Source organism: Gorilla gorilla, chromosome 13, assembly GCF_029281585.2.
Source record: "Gorilla gorilla gorilla isolate KB3781 chromosome 13, NHGRI_mGorGor1-v2.1_pri, whole genome shotgun sequence".
NCBI classification, from domain to species: Eukaryota; Metazoa; Chordata; class Mammalia; order Primates; family Hominidae; genus Gorilla; species Gorilla gorilla.
Window position 1 is genome coordinate 45,442,332 of NC_073237.2, and position 22,262 is coordinate 45,464,593.

General features: G+C 42.4%; 1 protein-coding gene and 1 pseudogene across 4 annotated transcripts in view; both read left to right on the top strand.

The window, feature by feature from the left end:
* Positions 1-22,262, top strand: part of SAXO1 (stabilizer of axonemal microtubules 1) — a 121,828-nt gene that overhangs the window by 45,612 nt on the left and 53,954 nt on the right. The window lies entirely within an intron of this gene.
* LOC134756927 (uncharacterized) lies at positions 2,833-9,060 on the top strand (annotated as a pseudogene).

Consider the following 22,262-nt stretch of genomic DNA (forward strand, 5'->3'; position numbering starts at 1 on the left):
TAAGTTGGATTCCTAGGTATTTTATTCTCTTTGTAGTAATTGTGAATGGGAGTTCACTCATGATTTGGCTCTCTGTTTGTCTGTTCTTGGTGTATAGGAATGCTTGTGATTTTTGCACATTGATTTTGTGTCCTGAGACTTTGCTGAAGTTGCTTATCAGCTTAAGGAGATTTTGGGCTGAGATGATGGGGTTTTCTAAATATATAGTCATGTCATCTGCAAACAGAGACAATTTGACTTCATCTTTGCTTAATTGAATACCTTTTATTTCTTTCTCTTGCCTGATTGCCCCAGCAGAACTTCCAATACTATGCTGAATAGGAGTGGTGAGAGAAGGCATCCTTGTCTTGTGCCAGTTTTCAAAGGGAATGCTTCCAGTTTTTTCCCAGTTAGTATGATATTGGCTGTGGGTTTGTCATAAATAGCTCTTACTATTTTGAGATACATTCCATCAATACCTAGTTTATTGAGAGTTTTTAGCATGAAGGGTTGTTGAATTTTATTGAAGGCCTTTTCTGCATCTATTGAGATAATCATGTGGTTTTTGTCTTTGGTTCTATTCATGTGATGGATTGCATTTATTAATTTGCATATGTTGAACCAGCCTTGTATCCCAGGGATGAAGCTGGCTTGATTGTGGTGGATAAGCATTTGATGTGCTGCTGGATTTGGTTTGCCAGTATTTTATTGAGGATTTTTGCATCAATGTTCATCAGGGATATTGGCCTAAAATTCTCTTTTTTTGTTGTGTCTCTGCCAGGCTTTGGTATCAGGATGATGCTGGCCTCATAGAATGAGTGAGAGAGGAGTCCCTCTTTTTCTGTTGTTTGAAATAGTTTCAGAAGGAATGGTACCAGCTCCTCTTTGTACCTCTGGTAGAATTCGGCTGTGAATCCATCTGGTCCTGGACTTTTTTTGGTTGGTAGGCTATTACTGCCTCAATTTCAGAACCTGTTATTGGTCTATGCAGAGATTCAACTTCTTCCTGGTTTAGTCTTGGGAGGGTATGTGTGTCCAGGAATTTATCGATTTCTTCCAGACTTTATAGTTTATTTGTGTAGAGGTGTTTATAGTATTCTCTGATGGTAGTTTGTATTTCTGTGGGATCAGTGGTGATATCCCCTTTATCATTTTTTATTGCGTCTATTTGACTCTTCTCTCTTTTCTTCTTTATTAGTCTGGCTAGTGGGCTATCTATTTTGTTGATCTTTCCAAAAAACCAGCTCCTGGATTCATTGATTTTTTTGAAGCGTTTTTTGTGTCTCTATCTCCTTCATTTCTGCTCTGATTTTAGTTATTTCTTGCCTTTGCTAGCTTTTGAATTTGTTTGCTCTTGCTTCCCTAGTTCTTTTAATTGTGATGTTAGGGTGCCAATTTTAAATCTTTCATGCTTTCTCTTATGGGCGTTTAGTGTTATAAATTTCCTTCTACACACTGCTTTAAATGTGTCTCAGATATTCTGGTACGTTGTGTCTTTGTTCTCATTGGTTTCAAAGAACATCTTTTTTTTTTTTTTTTGATGGAGTCTTGCTCTGTTGCCCAGGCTAGAGTGCAATGCGCGATCTCGGCTCACTGCAAGCTCCACCTCCCGGGTTCATGCCATTCTCCTGCCTCAGCCTCCCGAGTAGCTGGGACTACAGGTGCCCACCACCACACCTGGCTAACTTTTTGTGTTTTTAGTAGAGACGGGGTTTCACTGTGTTAGCCAGGATGGTCTCAATCTCTGGACCTCGTGATCCACCTGCTTCAGCCTCCCAAAGTGCTGGGATTACAGGTGTTAGCCACCACACCCGGCTTCAAAGAACATCTTTATTTCTGCCTTCATTTCGTTATGTACCCAGTAGCCATTCAGGAGCAGGTTGTTCAGTTTCCATGTAGTTGTGCAGTTTTGAGTGAGTTTCTTAATCCTGAGTTCTAATTTGATTGCACTGTGGTCTGAGAGACAGTTTGTTGTGATTTCTGTTCTTTTACATTTGCCCAGGAGTGCTTTACTTCCAACTATGTGGTCAAGTTTAGAATAAGTGTGATGTGGTGCTGAGAAGAATGTATATTCTGTTGATTTGGGGTGGAGAGTTCTGTAGATGTCTATTAGGTCTGCTTGGTCCAGAGCTGAGTTCAAGTCCCAGATGTCCTTGTTAATTTTCTGTCTGGTTGATCTGTCTAATATTGACAGTGGGGTGTTAAAGTCTTCCATTATTACTGTGTGGGAGTCTAAGTGTCTTTGTAGATCTCTAAGAACTTGCTTTATGAATCTGGGTGCTCCTGTATTGGGTGCATATATATTTAGGATAGTTAGCTGCCGTTGTTGAATTGATCCCTTTAGCATTATGTAATGGCCTTCTTTGTCTCTTTTGATCTTTGTTGGTTTAAAGTCTGTTTTATCAGAGACCAGGATTGCAACCCCTGCTTTTTTTTTGCTTTCCATTTGCTCGGTAGATCTTCCTCCTTTCCTTTAATTTTTTAATTTTTATTTTTTTAATTAAAAAGTAAACTTTAATGTCAAAAATGCAAACTTGGGGAGGGCAGAAAGATCACACACAAGGCTGTCACTTCACACTTGGAGGGTTGCACAGTGGCCGGGCAGAGGCGCTCCTCTCTTCCCAGATGGTGGGGCGTGTGGGCAGAGATGCTCCTCATTTCCTAGAGGGGGGCAGCTGTGCAGAGGCACCCCTCACTTCCCAGACAGGGCAGTGGGCGGGCAGAGGCACTCCTCACATCCCAGACGGTGGGGCGGCCTGGCAGAGGCATTCCTCACTTCCCAGACTGTGGGCGGCCAGGTGGAGGCACTCCTCACTTCCCAGTCAGTTGGGTGGCCGGGCAGAGGGGCTCCTCACTTCCCAGACAGGGTGGTGGCCGGGCAGAGGCGCTCCTCACTTCCCAGAGGGTGGGGCGGCTGGGCAGAGGCGCTCCTCACGTCCCAGTCAGTTGGGTGGCCAGGCAGAGGCACTCCTCACTTCCCAGTCATTTGGGCGACCGGGTGGAGGCGCTCCTCACTTCCCATACAGGGTGGTGGCTGGGCAGAGGCGCTCCTCACTTCCCAGACAGTGGGGACAGCCGGGCAGAGGTGCTCCTCACTTCCCAGATGGTGGGGCGGCTGGGTAGAGGCACTCCTCACTTCCCAGACGGTGTGGCGGCCGGGCAGAGGCGCTCCTCACTTCCCAGACAGTGGGACAGCCAGGCAGAGGTGCTCCTCACTCTCCAGATGGTGTGGCGGCCGGGCAGAGGGGCTCCTCACTTCCCAGATGGTGGGACAGCCGGACAGAGGCGCTCCTCACTTCCCAGATGGTGTGGCGGCCGGGCAGAGGCCTCCTCACTTCCCAGATGGTGGGGCGGCCGAGCAGAGGCCTCCTCACTTCCCAGATCGTGGGGTGGCTGCGCAGAGGCCTTCTCACTTCCCAGATGGTGGGGCGGCCAGGCAGAGGTGCTCCTCACTTCCCAGATGGTGGGGCAACCGGGTGGAGGCACTCCTCACTTCCCAGATGGTGGGGCGGCTGGGCGGAGGTGCTCCTCACTTCACCGATGGTGGGGCAGCCAGACAGAGGCACTCGTCACTTGCCAGATGGGGCAGTGGCCGGGCAGAGGCACTCCTCACATCCCAGACAGGGCGGTCACTGGGCAGAGGCACTCCTCAGATCCCAGATGGCTCCATCCCTTTATTTTAAGCGTGTGTGTCTTTCCACCTAAGATGGGTTTCCTGAATACAGCACACAGGTAGGTCTTGACTCTTTATCCAATTTGCCAGTCTGTGTCTTTTAATTGGAGCATTTAGCCTATTTACATTTAAGGTTCATATTGTTATGTGTGAATTTGATCATGTCGTTATGATGCTAGCTGGTTATTTTGCACATTAATTGATGCAGTTTCTTCATAGCATCAGTGGTCTTTACCATTTGGCATGTTTTTGCAGTGGCTGGTACTGGTTGTTCCTTTCCGTGTTTAGTGCTTCCTTCAGGAGCTCTTGTAAGGCAGGCCTGGTGGTGACAAAATCTCTCAGCATTTGCTTTCTGTAAAAGATTTTATTTCTCCTTCTCTTATTAAGGTTAGTTTGGCTGGATATGAAGTTCCAGGTTGAACATTTCTTTAAGAATGTTGAATAATGGCCCCTTCTTCTGGCTTGTAGGGTTTCTGCAGAGAGATCCGCTGTTAGTCTAATGGGCTTCCCTTTGTGGGTAACCCAACCTTTCTCTCTGGGTGCCCTTAACATTTTTTCCTTCATTTCAACCTTGGTGAATCTGACAATTATATGTTTGGGGTTGCTCTTCTCATGGAGTATCTTTGTGGTGTTCTGTGTACTTCCTGAATTTGAAAGTTGGCCTGTCTTGCTAGGTTGGGAAAGTTCCTCTGGATAATATCCTGCAGAGTGTTTTCTAACTTGGTTCCATTCTCCCCATCACTTTCAGGTACACCAATCAGACATAGATTTGGTCTTTTCACATAGTCCCAAATTTCCTGGAGGCTTTGTTCATTTCTTTTCACTCTTTTTTCTCTAAACTTGTCTTCTCACTTTATTTGATTAATTTGATATTTAATTGCTGATATTCTTTCTTCTGCTTGATCAAATTGGCTATTGAGGCTTGTGTATGCTTCATGCAGTTCTCTTACTGTGGTTTTCAGATCCACGAGGTCATTTAAGCTCTTCTCTACATAGGTTATTCTAGTTAGCCATTCATCTAGCCTTTTTTCAAGGTTTTTAGCTTCCTTGTGATGGTTTAGAACATACTCCTTTGGCTGGGAGAAGTTTGTTATTACCAACCTTCTGCAGCCTACTTTTGTCAACTTGTCAAAGTCATTCTCCACCCAGTTTTGTTCCCTGGTGAGGAGTTGTGTTCCTTTGGAGGAGAAAGGGCATTCTGGTTTTTGGAATTTTCAGCCTTTCTGCTCTGGTTTCTCTCCATGTTAGGGGTTTTATCTACCTTTGGTCTTTGATGTTGGTGACCTACAGATGGGGTTTTGGTGTGGATGTCCTTTTTATTGATGTTGATGCTATTCCTTTCTGTTGGTTTTCCTTCTAACAGACAGACCCCCTCAGCTGCATGTCTGTTGGAGTTTGCTGGAAGTCCACTCCAGACCTTGTTTGCCTTGTATCACCAGCAGAGACTTCAGAACAGCAAATATTGCTGATTGAACCTTCCTCTGGAAGCTTCATCCTTGATTGGCACCCACCTGTATGAAGTATCTGTCAGCCCCTACTGGGAAGTGTCTCCCAGTCAGGCTACATGGGGGTCAGGGACCCACTTAAGGAAGCAGTCTGTCCGTTATCAGAGCTTGAATGCCATGCTGGGAGAACCACTGCTGTCTTCAGAACTGTCAGGCAGGGATGTTTAAGCCTGTAGAAGCTGTCTACTTCCTTTTGTTCAGATATGCCCTGCCCCCAGAGATGGAATCTAGAGAGGCAGTAGGCCTTGTTAAGCTGTGGTGGGCTCTGCCCAGTTTGAGCTTTCCTGCCTCTTTGTTTACACTGTGAGCATGGAACTACCTACTCAAGCCTCAGCAATGGCAGATGCCCCTCCTCCTACCATGCTCCAGCATCCCAGGTTGATCTCAGACTGCTGTGCTAGCAGTGAGAAGGCTCTGTGGGCATGTGACCTGTCTAGCCAGGCACAGGAGGGAATCTCCTGGTCTGCTGGTTGTGAAGACTGTGGGAAAAGTGCAGTATTTGGGCGGGAGTGTACGGTTCCTCCAGGTATGGTCACTCACGGCTTCCCTTGGTTAGGAAAGGGAAATCCCCCAACCCCTTGTGCTTCCTGGGTGAGGCAAGGCCCTGCCCTGCTTTGGCTCGCCCTCTGTGGATGGCACCCACTGTCCAACCATTCCCAATGAGATGAACCAGGTAACTCAGTTGGAAATGCAGAAATCACCCGTCTTCTGCGTCAATCTCGCTGGGAGCTGTAGACCAGAGCTGTTCCTATTCGGCCATCTTGGAAGTGCCTCCTAAATTTGCCTAGATTTTTTTTTTTTGTGTTTTACATATGAGATCATGTCATTTGTGAACTGAGATAATTTTACCTCTTCCTTTCCAATTGGATGCCTTTTACTATGTTTTATTTCTTGCCTCATTTCTCTGGCTAGAGCTTTAAATACTATGTTGAATAGAAATTACATATGTGGGGATCCTTATCTTGTTTCTGATCTTAGGGAAAAAGTTTTCAGTTTTTCATCATTAAGTATGATGTTCACTGTGAGTTTTTCATCCGTGGCCTTTATCATGTTATGATGTTTCTATTTCTAGTTTAGTGAGTGTTTTTTTTTTTATTGAGAAAGGATGTTGAATTTTATCAAATACTTTTTTTGTAGAGATGCATATTGAAGTACAGTCATGTGCTGCATAAGAACATTTTGGTTAACAAAAGACTGAATATATGATGATGGTTCCATAAGATTTAATACTGTATTTTCACTGCACGTTTTGTATGCTTAGATACATAATTGCCTACAGTAATCAGTGTAGTCACATGCTGTACAGGCTTACAGCCTAGGAGCAATAGGTTATACCATATAGCCTAGGTTTATAGTAGGTTGCACCATCAAGGTTTGCATAAGTAAACTCTGAGATGTTTGCACAATGATGAAATTGCCTAATGATGCATTTCTCAGAATGTATCCCTGTCATTAAGTGGTGGATGGCTGTATATAAGGATGATTTCTGGGACTTACTTTAAAATACTGCAGCAAAGAAGAAAAGGGGATTGATAAAGCAAGTGTGGCAAAATCTGGATAATTGTGAGGAATGGATGATACTTATTTGGGGATTCATTAAATGATTTCTACTTTTGAATATGTTTGGACATTTATATAATAAAACTTTCTTTTCTTTTTTTTTTTTTTTTGAGATGTAGTTTCACTCTTGTTGCTGAGATTGGAGTGCTGTGGCATGATCTTGGGTCACTGCAACCTCCACCTCCTGGAATCAAGTGATTCTCCTGCCCCAGCCTCCCGAATAGCTGGGATTACAGGCGTACACCACCACTTCCAGCTAGTTTTTGTATTTTTGGTAAGATAGGGTTTCACCACATTGGCCAGGCTGGTCTCAAACTCCGGACTTCAAGTGATCCTCCCAATGTGGCCTCCCAAAATGCTGGGATTACAGCAAAAGCCACCACACCCAGCTTATATAATAAAACTTTTGGAAAGGAAAAATTTTATTAAAGTTCTCTATATTGTGTTTTTATTTTCTTTATTTTTGTGTTTGGTATAAATGTGCAGTGGTTTCTAAACCTGAATTATTTGTGTGGACTTTGAAAAAACTGTAGATTCTGTGAATAGATTCATCAGGCTTGGGGACTTTGTCCCTGGAAGTGACTGGGATGAAGCCAGGTTTAGGAATCATAAACAGGAGTAAGGCTTAAAAAAGGGAATAGCAGCAGCATCCCCTTGTGCTCTTTCTTGCAAGCTAGGAGAACATTCTTTTTTAGTGGGAGAGAAGCAGGGCTTGGAATCACAAATTCTACTTCAGACAGTAAGCCTAGGTGACCTTGGTTGGACGGATAACTTTTTAACCGCTTTGGGCTACTTCAGCCTTGGAAAAATTAGGAGGCTGACCTAAGATCACTGGAAAGTTCCCTGAATTAATTATTCCACAAATGAGACTGGCTGATGCCAGCTTCAGCCTGAGAGAGAGATAGATACTGATTGCTAGAAAGGAGAGGATTAATACGGAATAATCCTGTGTACTTAAGAAGAGGATATTGACATGTCTGCATTAGGTTAGGTTTTTAGACAGGGAAATAATTACAAATCCCCAAAGGTATTTTTGGGGGGAGAAAATGGAGGGAGAATCTTGCTTTATTAGTTAATTTATTTTTGGTGCTTATTTATTTAAATAAGCATAAGTAGTAGAAGTGTGACATTTGATAGTTATTTTCTACATTTCAAGAAGAAAAACTCAGTCTCTTCCTGGATGGTCTAATGGAACCACAACCTTGACATATTTAATAAAGTTAAACATTGCACAAGGAGCTTTTCTTTTGAGGCCTTTAAGAATGTTCAAACATGTCTTGTTAGCTCACTAACAGGTCCAGTTGGGATGTAGAGGAGATGCTGGCAGCCTGTCAGATCCTGAGGCCCCCAGGCACTGAGATTAGCCCCAGATTGCATCCTGGGGGTTAGTGTGGAACTGCTAGTAGCTTTCAGTCCTTTACAATGTAGAATTCAGAGGGGAAGGGATCTTAGGGACTTTGGGGGCAGCCCTTCCTTTTGTAGATGACAACTAAGGCCGGGAGAGGAGGACTGCTTACCCGAGCAGAGTGCTCCTGCTGAGCCCAGGCGGTTTCCATTTCCTGGGGTCTCTGTTAGGATTGCAGTACCTTCAAAACATTTAACATACTTCCCTGCCGGAAGCCACATCCTTCAGTGGTGACACCCAGAAACAGCCCCCTTGGTCTTTTGCTTGTTTTGGAGAGATGCAGCGTGACTGCTTTTATTGTTACAACACTGGGTGGTCTGCCAGTGAGCACGTAGTATAAATAACAACTAATAAATAATTTTACAGCAAAAGTCCTAAATCTTTCCAGATAGTGCACTGGTGCATGGCTGTCAAATGCCAGACAGATCCTAAGAAAATAGTAACTTTAACCCATCCATCTTTTACGTACATGGCACATTGTTGTCATAAAATTTTCCTAAGGTTTCAGTGGCTTAAGGGAGAAAATGTACATGTAAAAACACACGTACACAAACACACCCACATATGCATAGCTACCCTTGCTGGCGGCATGATCACTTCCATTTTTCAAACATGACTGCTTGACACCTGTCTGAATTTTTCCTGTATTTTGGCTACAGTAACCTATTTTATTTTAGTGCAGTAAATTTGAACAGACTTGATATTTTTTGATAAAAGGATTCTCTAATTTTTTCATTCTGGGCCATACTTTGGCATTGTTTTAGTGTCAGAAATGATAAGTTGATTTGGTTTAACTCATTTTGTAGGTTCGCCTTTCTTTTCAACCTCTTGAAAGCCAGGTACCTGAGTTATGTGCTACCAAGACCTTTGGTTTTTCAGCTGAGTTGGGGGTTAGGATTCTGGACTTATCCCCCTCCCTGGAATTTCCCAAGTTTTAGCTGCTTCTCTTGTAAATTGGGGATGATATTGATGGCATAGGGTGACTTTAAGGATTGAATATGGTAGCTTACATGAGAACCCCCCAGCCTAGGGTCTCCATATGAAGGTCTTGATGACTGTTGGTTCGCCTTGTCTTCTACATTCTTACCTTTTCCCCCCTTTCTGTTGAAATCCTACCCTCAGCAGAGCCTGTTCTCTCTTGAAGCCATCTGGAATGGAAAGAAAAGCTGTGCTCCTCTGTGTTTTCACAGTGCACTGTAACTTGTACCTCTCCTGTACAGTCTTTGATGCGATGTCTTTCACTCTGGTGGTTACATGGGACATGTCTGCACCTTCTCACCCTCCAAGCTGGCTGAGCCATAAGAAGGAAAGCTGACTGAAGGCAGAGGCTGAGGCTGAGTCCTGTAGCTTCTGCAGGATTAGCGCAGTGCTGGCCACATAGCAGGCATGATCATGGATGAGCCCTCAACAGATGTGAGAGGTAATTGTTTAAAATGTTCTTAATGAGAACACATGGACACAGGGAGGGTAACAACACACATCGGGGCCTATCAGGGGGTGGGGGGCAAGGGGAGGGAGAGCATTAGGACAAATATCTAATGCATGCAGGACTTAAAACCTAGATGACGTGTTGATAGGTGCAACAAACCAGCATGGCATGTGTATACCTATGTAACATACCTGTACACTCTGCACATATATCCCAGAACTTAAAGTAAAAAAAAAAAAAATTGTTCTGGTTGGGCATGGTGGCCCACACCTGTAATCTCAGCACTTTGGAAGGCCTAGGTGGGCAGATCACCTGAGACTGGGAGTTCAAGACCAGCCTGACCAACATGGAGAAACCCCGTCTCTACTAAAAATACAAAATTACCTGGGTGTGGTGGTGCGTGCTTGTAATCCTAGCTATTCTGGAGGCTAAGGCAGGAGAATCATTTGAACCCAGGAGGCAGAGGCAGGAGAATTGCTTGAATCTGGGAGGTGGAGGTTGTGGTGAGCTGAGATCGTGCCATTGCACTCCAGCCTGGGCAACAAGAGCTAAACTCAGCCTGGGCAACAAGAGCTAAACTCTGTCTAAAAAAAAAAAAAAAGCTCTTAAGTCATTAGAATATACACACTCATGAGATCGTAGTCATCTCCCTCATTCTTTCTGCTTCCAGTGTGCCAACGTCTGTCTCCAAACTCTCTCACTTGGAGGTCCTCTGCCCTTCACTTTGGCCTCCCTGAGGAGGTGCCAGGTTTATAGAGTAGTGGTTAACTGCTTGCAGCCTGACCACTTCCTAGCTCTGTGTTATGGATTGAATTGTGCCACCTCAAAAGACGTTGAAGTCCTAATGCTCCAGCCTCCAAATATGATCTTTTGTGGTAAAGAGTCTTTACAGAGGTAGTTGAGGTACCATGAGCTCATTAGCGTGGGCCCTAATCCAGCATGAGTAGCATCGTTATTAAAAGCGGAAATTTGGACACTAAGACAGACAAGGACAGAGGGAAGACAATGTGAAGACACAGGGAGAATCCCAGCTACAAGCTAAGGAACACCTGAGCCTCTCAGAAGCTCAGAGCAACACATGGAGCAGAATCTCACCCACAGCACTCACAGGAACTGACACCTTGATTTTTGACTTCTAGCCCCTAGAACTGTAAGCCAATAAACTTCTGGTTCAACCGCTCAGTTTCTGAGACTTTGTTATGGCAGCCCCAGGAAAGTGATATGTAGTGGGGAATAGGCAACTTTTTAAATCTTTTCAGCCTGATTTCCCTTATCTATAGAATGGGATGTTGTGACAAATCACACCTATCTCATTGGGGGATTCTGAGGATTAAATCGTGCCTGGCATTTTGGGATAGACCTTAAAAAATAGCATTCATTCAATGTTATCATTCATAGACTCTGGCTTGCTCATTCCTGGAACACTTTTAAACTTAGTAGTCTCTTGAGTTTTTACAGAAGCCTCTTCAAGCAGGGTTTGGTAGCCAAAGGTCTCAAAATCTTAGTGTAAAGCAGCAGTCCTTCAACTTTCTGGCACCAGGGAATGGTTTTGTGGAAGCTAATTTTTCTGTGGACTGGCAAGTGGGGGTAGGAGATGGTTTGGGGATGATTCAAATACATTACATTTATTGTGCACTTTTTTATTTTAATTTTTTTAAACTGTACTTTAAGTTCTAGAGTACATGTGCACAACGTGCAGGTTTGGTACATAGGTATACATGTGCCATGTTGGTTTGCTGCACCCATTAACTCATCATTTACATTAGGTATTTCTCCTAATGCTATCCCTCCCCCTTCCCCCAACTCCGTGACAAGCCCCAGGGTGTGATGTTCCCTGTCCCGTGTCTAGGTGTTCTCATTGTTCAATTCCCACCTATGAGTGAGAATGTACGGTGTTTGGTTTTCTGTCCTTGTGATAGTTTGCTCAGAATGATGGTTTCCAGCTTCATCCATGTCCCTGCAAAGGACATGAACTCATCCTTTTTTATGGCTGCATAGTATTCCATGGTGCATATGTGATGCATTTTCTTAATCCAGTCTGTCATTGATGGACGTTTGGGTTGGTTCCCAGTTTTTGCTTTTGTGAATAGTGCTGCAGTAAACATAAGTGTGCATGTGTGAGTCTCACTCTGTCACCCAGGCTGGAGGAGTGTAGTGGTGCAATCTTGGCTCACTATGACCTCTGCCTCCCAGGTTCAAGTGATTCTCATGGCTCAGCCTCTCCAGCAGCTGGGATTGCAGGCGTGCACCACCTTGCATGGCTAATTTTTGTGTTTTTGGTAGAGACAGGGTTTCACTACGTTGGCCAGGCTGGTCTTGAACTCCTAACCTCAGGTGATCCACCTGCCTTGGCCTTCCAAAGTGCTGAGATTACAGGTGTGAGTCACCATGCCCCGCCTTGTGCACTTTAGTTCTATCATTATTATATTGTAATATATAATAATTATACAACTCACTGTAATGTAGAATCAATGGGAGCCCTGAGCTTGTTTTCCTGCAACAAGGTGGTCCCATCTAGGGATGATGGAGACAGTGACACATCATCAGGCATTAGATTCTCATAAGGAGCACACAACCTAGATCACTTGCACGCGCAGTTCACTGATAGGGTTTGCACTCCTATGATGCTGCTGATCTGACAAGAGGCAGAGCTCGGGTGGTAATGTGAGCAATGGGGAGTGGCTGTAAATACAGATGAAGCTTCACTTGCTCGCCTGCCACTCACCTTCTGCTGTGCAGCCTGGTTCCTAACAGGCTACGGATCGGTACTGGTCCATGGCCCAGGGGTTGGGGACCTCTGTTGTAAAGCAAATCGTATTTGTCACCCAGGCTTGAGTGTAGTGTTGCAAACATGGCTCACTGCAGCCTCAACCTCTGAGGTTCAAGCAATTCTCCTACCTTGGCCTCCCAAAGTTCTGGGATTATAGGCATGAGCCACGGTGTCCTGCTAGGAATTTAGTTCTAATTAGGGGTTTAATTTCCTGACAGAGTTCTCAGCAACAAGCAAGTCAAATCGGTAAAATTGTCCCATTGTCATGAGTTAATGTGTGTTGACTGGCTCTCTCTGAGGTTGCCATTTTAACTGGGAGCGTTTGTTATACCCTTTGAATATCTTGATTTTCTTGCTGTTAAATGCCGGTCGGTATAGGCTATAGGAAGTAGGTTGTGGATTATTTGGTAGTTGTTAGGAAAAAAAAAAAAGTCCATGACTCCTGCTTGGTGTGCGCAGGGTAGGCAGCACCAAAATCAAATGTAGCTTCAGTCTGCCACTGAGCGTAGCTGTGTGGCATTGGGCCAGTTGCTTAATCCTTTGGAACATCTGTTCTCTCTCCTTTGCAAAATAAAGGTGGCAATACCTGCTAAGAGGCAGTTTTATGGTTCAAGTAAGATAGCATAGGTAAAGAAACTCCTTTTGTATGTGGTGCATATTCAAAAAAAATTAATTCCTTTTCTCTCATCTCCCTCGGTCCTCAATGGTTACAATCTGTAAGAGCAATGGCTGAAATGTTGGCCACTTCACTCATGATGCTGAAGTTCCTCTTGGACAGGTAAACAGCTTATCATGTCCCTCAAGTTGTACACCATGAAAAGCTGCCTGCTACCTACATGCTGAGAACCCACTTGGAGTGACACAGTTCAGATTAAAGACTTTATTTCAACATGGTCTGAAGTGAATTTGATGTTCCACTTCTTAGCTCTTTTAGTGATTGTATAACTTATGAGTTGTTTATTTTTTTTCAAAGCCTGAAAGTACTCAACATTTGAAGAATGAAGTATCACGAGATGGGTGTGTGTGTGTGTGTGCATAATGGCTAAAAAAGTAAATTTCCTTTAGCTCATGCTCTGTATGAATTGGTCATCTGTATACATTAAATGTATATTTTTGAAGTTCTCTATGATAAATCTGCATTAGTAACTATGGCTATTTGAGCACTTAGGCTTCAGATAACATCAATATACCTAAAAAATTTCAAAGCTTTTTATAAACATCAATGCAGACAGCGTTAATATCTATATAAAACAGGACTTCAGTTTGAGCTTAATTGAATTAGTCACTTGGTATCCGATGTAGGAGCCTGCTCTTCAGTTTCACTTAAAAGCAATAGGGAAGGAAAAGAAAGAGGCATCGAATGTTCTGTTTTGGCATCATTTTATTTGTTTTACTAATTTGCTAGTCTCAAAGCCATTCTCAGATGATGCCATTAAAAGGAGGTGGGATATTTGCCATTTTCCAAGTAATGATAGATGATAGGAGTGACCAGTCATACCCTATTTTGACCAATATAACTCATTCTATAACTGTTTTTTTTGGTCCCTTTAAAGTAAAATGATCTTACTTCTTATTAAAATAAAAAGGCATACATCCTATAGGGGAAAGTTCACAACACAGAGGTAGTTCCCAAAGGTTTTTATACTCCCCTCTGATTAATGATTATTTTCACAAACTATGCTCAGGTACACCATGATTTGGGTTGCTGTATGATCTGGAAGCCAATGTAAAGTGAATCATTATAAAGCGAATCATATTTTCCCATAGGAGTCTAGTTTTAATTAGGGGTTTTATTCCTGACAAAGTGCTCAGCATCACATAAATCATACATGTGGTTACTAATATATTATAAAAGTAAAGATACAGCAATTTACATCACTGTAATAATTTAAAATAATAGCATTATACTCGTTGTTACATACAATGGGCATGCATATAGTGCATACATTGATTATCCAAAGGCCCAAGTGTTTTATAAAATATACATTCAACATATAAAATGCACAGCTTTGCCATGATTTAATGTATATGAAAGAACTTAATAAACTGTAGAATGCCATACAGATGTAAGCTGAAATTTTATTAGCCTTGTGCATATAGCTTAACATAATATATACACATAAAGACATTCCTAAATGTCTAATTGGGAACACTTTTGCTCACCTTAGAATTTGGAAGGACATTTAGGGGTTTGGGTGACTCATAGCCCTGGATACCTAGGGAAATTTGAATGGATGCTTTTTTGTTGTTAATGTTTATGCTTATATGTTCTGTTTCAAAATGTTTTCACTTGTTTTATAATGTAATCCTTTTTGAAGAGTAGGACACTGATGCTCACAGAAGATGCTGTGCTCTTTATCAGTGATAAATGCTTTTTTATTGCTGATACTCACTTTCAGAGCCACTTTGTGGCTAGGAAGTTGCAAAACTCAAACTAAAATCTGTGACTGCTCATTCTGTGCTTTTTCAAGTAAGCCGTAAGGGCCTGCTGTTTTCTCTGTAGTTAAGCAGATGCTAGTAAAATTATTTTAGGGATCTTAGAGTAGTGTTTAAAGAAGTTGGGATTACCCTTGAAGGGAACCATTACAGTGCCTGAAAACGTGGAGTGCTCATAGAAGACTTCAGTCATCAGTTACGAAGATGTAGAGAGGAAGAGCTGGTTTTTTTTTTCTTTTTGTTTGTTTGTTTGTTTGTTTGTTTTTGAGACAGGGTCTCACTCTGTTGCCCAGGTTATAGTGAGATGGTGCCATCTCTGCTCACTGCAGTCTTAACCTCCTAGGCCCAAGCAATCCTTTCACCTCAGCCTTCCAAGTAGCTGGGACTACAGGCATGTGCCACCACACCTAGCTAATTATTTTTTTTTGTAGAGATGAGGTCTCCCTCTGTTGCCCAGGCTGGCCTTGAGCTCCTGAGCTTAAGCAGTCCGCCTGCATCAGCCTCCCAGAGTGCTGGGATTACAGGCATGGGCTACCATACCAGGCCCAAGGAAGAGAATCGAGTTTTTGCTCTTGCTTACCCACACCCTTGCCCTCATAACATTACAGAATACAGGAGGTCACAGGAGGCTGAGCAGGTGGACTACCTGAGGAAATCACATCGAAAGGAAAAGCTGGATCATATTTCCTTGCCTTAGCATATTAGTTAAGTAATACTAGTCTGTGCTGCAGTCACAAATAAACTCTGAAATCTCAGTTATAATGAAGATTTCTTAATCATGCAAAATCGAAGACTTTCTTTGTGCCATGGCTAAGTGATCAGGGCTGTTGCCATCCTGCAGTTCTGTCATCTTGGAGTTTGTTCTTGGAGTATGAGGAAGAGGGAGAGAAAACATGCGGCTCTCCCTGGGTGAAGGGGTGAGATCTGAAGTTTCCCAGTTCTTCTCTGTGCTGAGATAATTGGCTTCTATAGCAATGAAATCATGACACTGTCTCCAGTAACATCCTTGTTAATCACCTGAGAGGACTGTGCCTGACAATCACTTTGCTGTTTTTTTGTTTATTTAATAAACATTCATGGAGTGCTTGTGTGCAAAGCATTGGGTTGAAAAGTTGATTCAATGCAGCAATTTGTTCCAAGGAATCATCAGAATTGTGTTGTATCTATTAACCTCATTTCTTTATCTGGGACACAGCTAGCCCACATGAAGTCTTTATGCAAATTAGAAACAGGCACCCCTTCCTCAATACATTTTACTTCCATTTGTCAGAAAATTGTCATGCTGATTTTATTAAAACAATGCCCTTTGCTGTTGTCCCCGAAACATTGTCAAAATGAATATACAACCTAACAATGTCTTTGAAGTGAACAGTGTCCTCTTAGATGTGTCACTCTTGTGCAGTATGCAACCTGCACAACTGTATGTGACAGCCTTTGCCCCCTTGCTTCCTACTATTGAATCTTTCTGGAATTTTGTAGATATTTTCAGGTAAACTTTTTTTTCAGTCTTTGTAGACACGATGATGAGGAACCGCCCCCCCCCCTTTTTTTTTTCTCCTTCGGAGAAGACTCCTTGAGTTCTGTTATGCTACAGGAAAAATGTCACTTCTTTTCATAAGGTCAAATTCCCATTTTATTTGCTGTGGCAAATACTATCATTCATCTTAAATCTGGTTTGTTTTAAAATTTTGTTTACCTTCCTCGATTGGTCTCTCTGTTCTTTGACCATTTACTACATTTTGAAAATACAGTTATCCTGTTAAAATAGTTTGATTTTATTAAAAAAACTTTTACTCAAATAGGACCTTAATGGAATATTCTAAGGGTGATAAATTCCTGCCCAGGGGCTAAAACATTTTGACATTATTAGGAAAAAAGATTTTCTGTTTGTCTGTGTATGAAAAAGACCAACCCAACAGGCCATGCCATTATTTGTTAAATGAATAAATGAATGGATACATTGTGAAGGATATGTAGTAGTAGCTGTAAATGAATTGCTTTTTTTAAAATCTGTGTTATGATTGCATATTATCACAGAAGGACCCAAAGCTAGAAAAGCCCATTAGTATTTCTTTGAGTTAAGGATCTCTGCTAAGAATGAAAGTGCAATCATGTGTGAAGAAAGGATAGTATATTTAAAAAAATTCCAGGCCTGGTCTAATTGTGCTTTGATTACTGTCTCTAGGGAGTAATTCTTACTTCTTGGTAGGAAACCATGAGCAAGTCTGACCATTTGGTTTTGTGAAAATAAACTTCGTTTAATTTATTGACACGTTAGACATACCTGCCAAATTTTCTCATGCTTTTTCCCTGACATGTGTCTTGCCTGATGGAGTCACTGTAATGCAGTCTATGTGTTTTTAAAGAAATTATGTTTTGCTAAGGAATGTATCAAAATTGTTAAACCATGTTGCACCTTGTTCTCATTAGTCTTTGGAATGCAGCTGCCGGAACAGAAAGGGCAGGGGAGGCGGAGTGGTGGCTCTGCGTGCTCTCACCTCCTTTCCTTGCAGAGGCCTTTGGGCTCCATCGTGAGGTGCTGGGTCTCTGCCCATCCTTGGGCAGCTTTGCCAGGAGAGTACACTCGAGGAGCCCTGTAACTCCAGTCAATTGCTGCTCTTTTTAGAAAAAGCCAACAAAAAAATGAATTTCACCTCTATGTACAACCTAGCTAGCTCTGATTGCTACACTGTGTGCATAGGCATACCTTGTTCTACTGTGCTTTGCTTTATCGCACTTTGCAGATAGTGTGTTTTTTTAATGTAGGTTTGTGGTAATCCTGTGTTGAAGAATTCTGTCTGCTGTTTTTCCAATACCATGTGCTCACTTCATGTCTCTGTCACATATTGCTAATTCTCACACTATTTCAAGCTTTTTAATTATTATGTCTGTTATGGCGATCTGTGATTAACCTTTGATGTTACTATTTAAATTCTTTTAGGGTGCCATGAGCCACGCCCGTATAAGACAGCAAACAACTGATAAATATGTGTGTGTTCTGACTACTCCACCAACCGGCCATTCTCGCATCTCTCTCCTTCTCCTTGGGCCTCCCTATTCATTGAGACACAATATTGAAATAGGGCAAATATTTGAAATTAGGGCAAATATTTGAAAATATCTGAAAATAGGGCAAATATTTGAAATTAGTACAAATAATTGAAATTAGGGCAATTAAAGCACTTAGTGGTTTCTAAGTGCTTATGTGAAAGGAAGAGTCGCACCTCTATCACTTTAAATCAACAGCTCAAAACAATTAAGCTTAGGTAAGGGCATATTGAAAGGCAAGACAGGCTGAAAGCTAGGCCTCTTATGCCAAACAGCCAAGCTGTGAATGCAAAGGAAAAGTTCTTGAAAGAAATTCAAAGTGCTACTCCAGTGAATGCATGAATGATAAGAAAGCAAATAGCCTTATTGCTGATATGGGGAAAGTTTTAGTGATATGGAGAAAGTTTTAGCAGCCACAACATTCCCTTAAGCCAAAGCCTAACACCCAGAGCAAGGCCCTAACTCTCTTCAGTTCTTTGAAGGCTGAAAGAGGTGAGGAAGCTGCAGAGGAAATATTTGAGGCTAGCAGAAGTTGGTTCACAAGGTTTAAGGAAAGAAGCCTTCTTTACAACATAAAAGTGCAAGTTGAAGCAGGAAGTGCTGATGTAGAAGCTACAGCAAGTTATCCAGAAAATCTAGCTAAGATCACTGGTGAAGACAGCTATTTTAAACACAACAGATTTTCAGTGTAGATGAAACAGTTATCTATTGGAAGAAGATGCCATCTAGGACTTTTATAGCTGGAGAGGAAAAGTCAATGCCTGGCTTCAAAGTTTCAGACAGGCTGACACTCTTGTTAGGGGTGAATGCAGCTGGTGACTTGATGTTGAAGCGGATACCCGTTTACCATTCTGAAAATCCTAGGACCCTTAAGAAGTATGCAAAATCTACTCTGCCTATGCCCTATAAATGGAACAGTAAAGCCTGGATGATGGCACATCTTTTTACAACATGGTTTTCTGAAGATTTTAAGCCTTCTATTGAGACCTACTGCTCAGAAAAAAGATAACTTTAAAATATTACTGTTCATTGACAATACACTTAGTCACCCAAGAGCTCTGATGGAGATGTATAAGGAGATGAATATTGTCTATCCCTGCTAACATAACATCCATTCTTCAGCCCTGGGTCAAAAAGTAATTTCAATTTTCAAGTCTTATTTTTAAGAAATATATTTTGGAAAGCTGTAGCTGCCATAGAATGTGGTTAACCCCTAACAAGAGTCAGCATGTCCTTTGAAGATTCGAAGCCAGGCATTGACTGGTATTGGCCTTCTGGAAAGGATTCATCATTCTAGACGCCATTAAGAACGTTAGTGATTCGTGGGAGTGGGGTGAAAATATCAACATTAACAGGAGTTTGGAAGCAGTTGATTTCAACCCTTATGGATGACTTTGAGGGCTTCGAGACCACAGTAGAGGAAGTCACTGCAGTTGTGCTGGTGATAGCAAGAGAACTAGAATTAGAAGTGGACCCTGAAGACATAAATAAATTACTGCGCTCTCATGATAAAACTTGAATACATGAGGAGTTACTTCTTCTGGATGAGCAAAGAGTGGTTTCTTGACATGGAATCTACTTCTGGTGAAAATGCAGTGAACATTGTTGAAATAATAGCAAAGGATTTAGAATATTATAAAAACTTTTTGGTATGGTTTGGCTCTGTGTCCCCACCCAAATCTCATCTTGAATTATAATGCCCACATGTCGAGGGAGGGATCTGGCAGGAGGTAATTGGATCATGGGGTGGTTTCCCCCATGCTGTTCTCATGATAGTGACTTCTCACAAGATCTGATGCTTTAAAAGTGTTTGGCAGTTACCCCCTCGCTGTGTCTCCTGCTGCCATGAAAGACATGCCTTGCTTCCCCTTCACCTTCTGCCATGATTTTAAGTTTCCTGAGGCCTCCCCAGCCATTGCAGAACTGTGTGTCCATTAAACCTCTCTAGTTTATAAATTACTCAGTCTCAGGTAGTTCTTTATAGTGGTATGAAAATGGACTAATACACTTTGTATTTTTGCTCCTTTTTTTTTTTCCTTTCCTTTTTTCTTCCTTGAATAAACCTCTCTGCTAATGGTCCGTCTGGCTAACTCTACTTAGCCCAAGTGTCACCTCATGTTTGAAGCCCTCCCTGGTTTCCTCTGCTGATTTAGGTGCCCAGCATCCTTAGTGTTCACACTGAGCTTTATGAAATACATCTATCAAAACAATTACCTTGTAGCATAAATACTTGTTTCTCCTGATTGGACTCTGAAGTCTAAGACTGTAGCTTTTAGTTTGTATCTCCATAAATGATCACAGGCTTGGTATATAGAAATTCAGTGAATGAATTAAGGTAAGATTTCCAAGGTATATTACTCAGCAAGTCTTCAAAAGCAGTTATGTTCAAAAGCAGACATCTCTACATCCAGTGAATTAATGTAGGTGAATGTAATGGCTTTGGTAAAAAAGTTATCTGAGTGAAAAACTAATTGAATTGTTTGGTCAGCCTCAGCTTATTGCTCTCCCTCCCAACTGACATTATATACAAAGTCACCAGAAGGAAAGGTTTGCTCAGAGTAACCCCTTCTGCCATGGTGACTCTGTTGGAAGTCATCCAGTGACACAAGACCCTGGAGGCAGCAGCTCTTGTCCCGGGCCCTTTCGTTTTGTGTGTTTCATTGTACTTTGCAGAGCTTTTCCTAGGAGACTGGTTGCCTGCCCTGACGTGTCAGAGCTCCTGGCAGGGCCCCAGATTTGGGCTCCCTTGGACACCTTCTCTGGGGAGGGAATTTTATTACCCAATAAAAATTGCCTCAGAATTCCAAGAAATGTGACATTGAAATTCATCAGGCTGTTTTATAGTGAGATGTTTTCTTGTCTTGGTGCCTGGGACTAATGGCCAATGGGTTTGCATTATCTCTAGATTTGAGGGCAACTGTATCTTCATTGGTTGGACATCTTAGTATTGAGGATTGTGGCAGGTTTTGGCTGAGCTGGGTGGAGGGACTCTGAGTTCCTACCCTGCAGGTCACCCTGGTGAATGAAGATCTAAGGTTCTCAGAATGGAGGGAGAACACAGAGTGAAGCATGTGAGGGGCTGTCAAGGGTACTGGTCACTCTGGTGTGGTCTGGGAGGCCTAGAGAGCAAGGAGCCTGTGCTGGGATGGTGTTTTCTTCATTCTCTTGTGTCAGGGTCCGGCTCACCCAGGCTGCAAAGCCAAATGCCTTTAAACTTGAGTGTGGCAAGATGTAGAGGAAAAGGGTTTTGGAGTTGGGGAGAGCTGAATTGAAATCTTGGTTCTGGCACTTATGGTGGGCCCTTGGGCAAGTTGCTGAGCCCCTCTGTTTCGTTTTTTTTTTGTTTTGTTTTTTGTTTTTTATTTTTTATTCACTTGTGAGGTGGGGCCCCGATCCCTGTGAGCCTGCTGTGAGGATGCAAAGTGAGAGCATTTTGGCAGACCTCCTGGCACATTCCAGGCCCTCAGGAGTTATCACCCCCATTTGTGAATGTCTGTTCTAAAGGTATATTAGAAAAACACAGAGGCACAGAAAAGGAGAATGGATTTTTGTTTTTGCATGCTGGCTTAGTGAAGTGGCCAAAATCACTAGTATGACATTGATGCCGTGAGGTCTCTGGGCTCTGTGTGAGGGGCTTTAGCCTGGCCTCTTACCCAGAGGATCTGCTCAGGGAGCCCCTCTGGAAAAGGGGGTAAGGGTCAGGAGGAAGCCTGAGTTCTAGTGTTTGTTTTGCCACCAACCACACGTATGACCTTAGATAAATCACTTGCCTCAGTTTCCAGACTTGTTTGGAAATTGGTGTGGACCAGTTCTGAAATTTAATAGACATGAAAGTAATGTTATGAGACTATTAGAAAGTATTTTATAACTAAGAGTGGGGGTGGGTAGGGGCTTTCTCTTCCTTTCTTTTCCTTCTTTCCATTAACAAGGTATTTAATTATCGCAATCACAAAGAAATAACCTAGAAGCACTGTGGAGAAGCACTGCTGTTAAAGTGATTTCTTGCAGAGGTCTTCAGGTTTATTTCCAGAGTTTCCTTGGAAAGACTTTGAAGTTGGTTTAACACTTTACACCTGCTTTGCTGTCAGGTATTGATTGGGCTAGCGGCTGGTCAGATTTGAATTTCACAAATCCGTGCGTCAGTTTATTCCTTAGCACTTAGGTAACGCTCTACCAGGATAAGCACATTTTAAAGGTGAAAATCTCCCGACAATGTAAAAAATGGAGGTGGGAAAGAATGGAAGGTAACATACCAAGATGTTAACTGATGGATGAGCGGTGAGGGTTCTCGATGAGTTTTTATTTTCCTTATACCCTTCTGTGCTTTCCAGGCTTTTTTTTTTTTTTTTCAGTTTTTTAAAAATATGCTCCTCCTCCCACAAAGCAAATGTGGTGCTATTATTTAATATTATAAGACATATAGGATTTAAAAAGTTTGTGACTTGCCAGGAAACTAA